Source organism: Dioscorea cayenensis, chromosome 18, assembly GCF_009730915.1.
Source record: "Dioscorea cayenensis subsp. rotundata cultivar TDr96_F1 chromosome 18, TDr96_F1_v2_PseudoChromosome.rev07_lg8_w22 25.fasta, whole genome shotgun sequence".
Taxonomy (NCBI): domain Eukaryota; kingdom Viridiplantae; phylum Streptophyta; class Magnoliopsida; order Dioscoreales; family Dioscoreaceae; genus Dioscorea; species Dioscorea cayenensis.
This window is the reverse complement of record NC_052488.1, coordinates 20,206,670-20,211,896: the sequence shown is the minus strand read 5'-3', so window position 1 is coordinate 20,211,896 and position 5,227 is coordinate 20,206,670.

The following is a 5,227-nucleotide window of genomic DNA, read 5'->3' as shown; positions in this document are numbered from 1 at the left end:
GATCCTTGTAGGGTCTCAGGTTTCCAAGCGCAGTGTTCGTAATGTGCTCGGAAGTATAATTTTTTGAGATCATCTTGATTATCTTTTAATATATGAGAGTTTATCTTTCCAACTTTCAGAGTTCAGACTTACCTCCACTCCTTTTCCCCTAAACCGACCTCCTGTCCTCTGGCGGGTACTGTTTGGTGTTCTCCAGTTTGTCTTACTCTTAAATTAGTTAGATTTACTCTTTCAATATAAAAGATACATCTTTTAGGCTCAAAAATATTTTTTTCGAAAAGATCTGTCATGAAAACTCGTTTTTAGATTTTTTTAGATATGGGTTCATGGATCGAAATAAAAAGCTATAATACCAGGGTAAAAACTTACTATCTACATGTTGGGGACCACTGTTAAGGGTTTTACCCTGCATGGTAAACATTACTATGAGGTTTTTCGAGGAAGGTTCTTGTAGCTCGATACCACTATATCCTACGGTGCGCCGTACACGTGGATGTTGGGGATGCTTGATTCAACTTACTCCGGGGTCGTCCAGGGGTGAAATGTAGATTAGTCGCGGAAGCTACGGAAAGAGTTAAGAGAAAGAGAGCATGAGGGGCTAGAAGCGAGGGAGACAGAGAGACAAGAGATGTATTCACAAATGAGGGACTTCTATTGCATAAAAGCTTAGGATGGGTGGATACAAGGATGAGGGATGATACTAGGACTACAATGCCCGAGAGGTGATGTCCCTCCTTACTGACACAAGGGGGCCTTATATAAGCTCCAAGAGACTTAACACTTAAGCAACTAAACTCATGGTTAGCTAACTCAACCATGGTTGGACACTATTACAGACAAGACACATACCTAATTGTCATGTAGCTAACATGACAATTATCAAACTATTAAGTACAAGCATGCTCTTGACGGTAAAAACTCACATTTGCTACGGATTGACCTATCCTCACGGTGTGCTTGCGCCCGTACACGTGGATGTTGGGGATGCTGGTTCAACTTACTCGGGGAGTCATCGGGGTGAAAGTAGCGAGTTAGTCACGGAAGCTACTGGAAAGAGTTAAGAGAAAGAGAGCATGAGGGCTAGAAGCAAGGGAGACAAGAGAGACAAGAGATGTATTCACAAATGAGGGACTTCTTTATTGCATAAAGCTTAGGATGGGTGGATACAAGGATGAGGATGATACTAGGACTACAATGCCCAAGAGGTGATGTGGGGAGATATGGATGTGGGATATTAGATATTCTCCCTTACAACCCAAGGGTGCCTTATATAGGCTCCCAGAGACTTAACCCTTAAGCAACTAAACTCATGGTTAGCTAACTTAACCATGGTTGGACACTATTACAGACAAGACACATACCTAATTGTCATGTAGCTAACATGACAATTACCAAACTTATTAAGTACAAGCATGCTCTTCAACAGTAAAACTACTGTTGCTACAGTTGACCTATTTTACACACTAAAAAAAACAAATACCGACTCCTTTACATATTAAAAACAAACAACAATGCTTTAGTCCACCAAAAGATGTTGGAGACCTTCTTAGTAGAGATTTCCTAGCCTTCCAGTATGTTGGCTAAGTTTTCTTCAGCAATGTCTTCTAGTCCTTGGGAGAGTCAAATTTGGACTTGGTATCATTAAAAATATCTGCGAGGGAATGCTTAGTCTTGAATAATCTCCAAAAGCGATATTCTCTACGCCCATGAGACGGACTTGCTTCATGTGAGATTCAGTGGCTGGCATCTGTGAAATAAGACTTGGAAAAGGGACGATACATAGGGGAACATGTCTTTGGTCGACATATACTCTTCATGATCTTTGTTTCCAGCACCATTTGACATCTTTGGTTTGTCGGCAATTGTAGGGAGCAAGTTCTCTTCAATCGGGTGGAGATTGCACATGCTCGCCATAGCTTCATTTGCCTTTTGATATCTCCCGGAATGATCATATCTTCGATCGAATAGGATTTATCCTTTCTTTGCTCGGGTTTATGATGGCGAAGGAGGTAATCTTGATATGATGTCTTGCTTCATCAGGATAACCTTCATTATAGCAAGGAGGGATTGAGTTTAGTTCTAAATTGACATACCCGTCAATATGTGATCCAAGAGCTTTGAAGAATTTGTGTAGAAGATGTATCGAGTTGCCGTATTCGATTCGGGGAAGCTTGCTTGCTCGGACTTGTAAGCATTATTACTGACGGTATCCATGTTTGAAGAGGTTGATAGCTTTTATCTGAACACCATTGATTTCTTGATCATGCCATTGGGACATGTCTAAGGTGCATTTAATTGCAGTGAATCCTTCTTCACATTGGCATCCAGAATCCTTGTGGGCTATTTCTCTGAGAACATTTCCTGCTATTGCAAATCCTGCCGGGAGAATTTCTTCTTTTGCAAGTTGCCTCAGTATTTCTTGTTCAGAGATGAATTGGTTATACTGAGTTGCCATTACTTTCTTGAAAATGAGATGTTTAACTTCTGCTATTGGTTCTGGGAACAGTTCAAACTTTTCTGTTCTTTGTTTTCTATCTTCAATAAGAAGTGTCTTCATTTCTTCAGCTTCTTTTGTAATTTGTTGGAGTTGGGCTTTGATCAAAATGATTTCTTCATTTTTGTTGGATACTTCTGCTTCTAATATTTTAATTTTCTTTTCTTGTTCTACCATGTAGTCAAGTGTTTGAGGTTTCAAAGAAAACTTTATACTTGATGATTCTTGTAAGGGCAGATGAGGTGGAGTTTGGGTTTTTTCATTTGTCTGATGAAAATATTTTGCTAATGAATGGAACAAGGAGATAAGAGTTTTTGGGTCGTGTTTATTGGCCCAAAGGTTGTCAAGAATTATTTGTTGAGGAAGATTGAGGTTTGCTTGTGTTCTGAATTTCAGAGTAGAGTTCAAAGGAAAGATTGGGAGATTCAATTGAGGTTCAAAGGAAGAAGATTGGTTATAGAAATTTTTTCCTGCCATATATGCAAAAAATAAACTTGTCAGCTAAATAGAGTTTCATGCTTTTGCATGTGTTGGATATATAATCTTTCATGCTTTTAGCATGTATTGGGGGTGAAAAGATAGCCAGGTTTTCACCATAAAAAGAGACGCGTATGAACGTACTGTTTTTGTAGCCACAGCTCTTTTTATTCGGATGAACAAACCTTTGTTTGTTTATTTCTTTTTAGGACTTGGTTACATAGTTCCCACAACTGTTGAAGAGCATGCTTGTACTTAATAAGTTTGGTAAGTGTCATGTTAGCTACATGACAATTAGGTATGTGTCTTGTCTGTAATAGTGTCCAACCATGGTTGAGTTAGCTAACCATGAGTTTAGTTGCTTAAGTGTTAAGTCTCTTGGAGCCTATATAAGGCCCCCTTGTGTTGTAAGGAGGGACATCACCTCTTGGGCATTGTAGTCCTAGTATCATCCTCATCCTTGTATCCACCCATCCTAAGCTTTATGCAATAAAGAAGTCCCTCATTTGTGAATACATCTCTTGTCTCTCTTGTCTCCCTTGCTTCTAGCCCTCATGCTCTCTTTCTCTTAACTCTTTCCGTAGCTCGCGACTAGCATACTTCACCCTGGGATGACCCCGGAGTAAGTTGAACGGCATCCCAACATCCACGCAGTACGCGCATACAGCGTAGGATATAGTGGTATCGAGCTACGATGAACCTTCCTCGAAAACCTCAAGGTAATGTTTCACTGCGGGAGGGTAAAACCCTATGACGGGTCCCCAACATGTAGATAGTAAGTTTTACCTTGGTATTATAGCTTTTATTTGATCCATGAACCCATATCTAAAAATCTAAAAAATGAGTTTTGTACAGATCTTTGAAAAATATTTTTGAGCCTAAAAGATGTATCTTTTATATGGAAAGAGTAAATCTAACTAATTTAAAAGTAAGACAAACTGGAGAACACCAAACAGTACCCGCCAGAGGACAGGAGGTCCGTTTAGGGGAAAAGGAGTGTGGAGGTAAGTCTGAACTCTGAAAGTTGGAAAGATAAACTCGCATATATTAAAAGATAATCAAGATGATCTCAAAAAATTATACTTCCGAGTAATTATGCAAAGTGGAACACTCAGGCTTTGGAAACTGGAGACTCTACAAGGATCGCCCAAGTACTAGAGGGAAAGGGTCAGTAGGTCCTAAGACGGTAAGGTTGAATGAGCCGACATGAGAATGTCCATGGTGAAAAGGAGTTTAATTTTAAAAAACCCATAAAAACTAAAAAAACAACAAAAACCAAAAAACAAGTTTTTACTTACAATAATTATGGATCAAATAGGGTTATTTACCAAGTTTAACTTCTATCATATTACATGTTGTGGATCTTGTTACTGCATAAGTATTCTCTCTTATTTACTTTCAAGCTATTACAAAGTAGTAGTAAATTTTATTTCACTGCAAAGTAGTAGTAATTTTATATTTTCTGCAAATCTTATTTCAGTTCAATCTAAAAACAAAAATCAATCAAAGTTTATTTAATAACAACTATTATTACAACAAAATCTTAAATCAACAAAAGAAAATCAATTTAACAATAAATTAAAACAAAATATCAAATCAACAATATCAAATATCAAAAAGAAAGAAATCATAAATCATCAAATCAAAAAACAACAATGAATCAAATAATTATAATACAAGTAATATGTATTACAATAATAATATTAATGGTAATATTAAGAAATCTAAATATTTTAAAATAAAAAAAAAATATTCATCAAAAGAACAATTAAAGTATTAAAAATGGATATCAACATAGAAGAAATCATAGAAAAAATATATCCAGGATATGACTGGACAATTGATTTTGAAGAATTACCAGAAGATATTGATGATATAAAATTTTTAATAGAATGCAGATATGATAAATATAACTATCCAACAAAAATAAGAACAGAAGAAAACTATATAATGGAAGAAATTAATAATAATGAAGAAGATGAAGAATATCAAGAAATGGTAAGACAATTAGAAGAAATTAATATAGAAGAAATAATGATGAATGTTGAATCAAGAGCAAGTAATATATCAAATAATCAAAGAGCAGAAAGTTCAAATACTAGAACAATAGTAACTCCAACAACAATTGAAAGAACTAGCAGAACAACACAACCTTTACAATTTCCATCACAACATAATTTCAATTCAACCAATTATTATGAAGAAAATTTTAAAACATATAAAGGAAAACCAGATCCTTTAGAAGTTATAAAAACA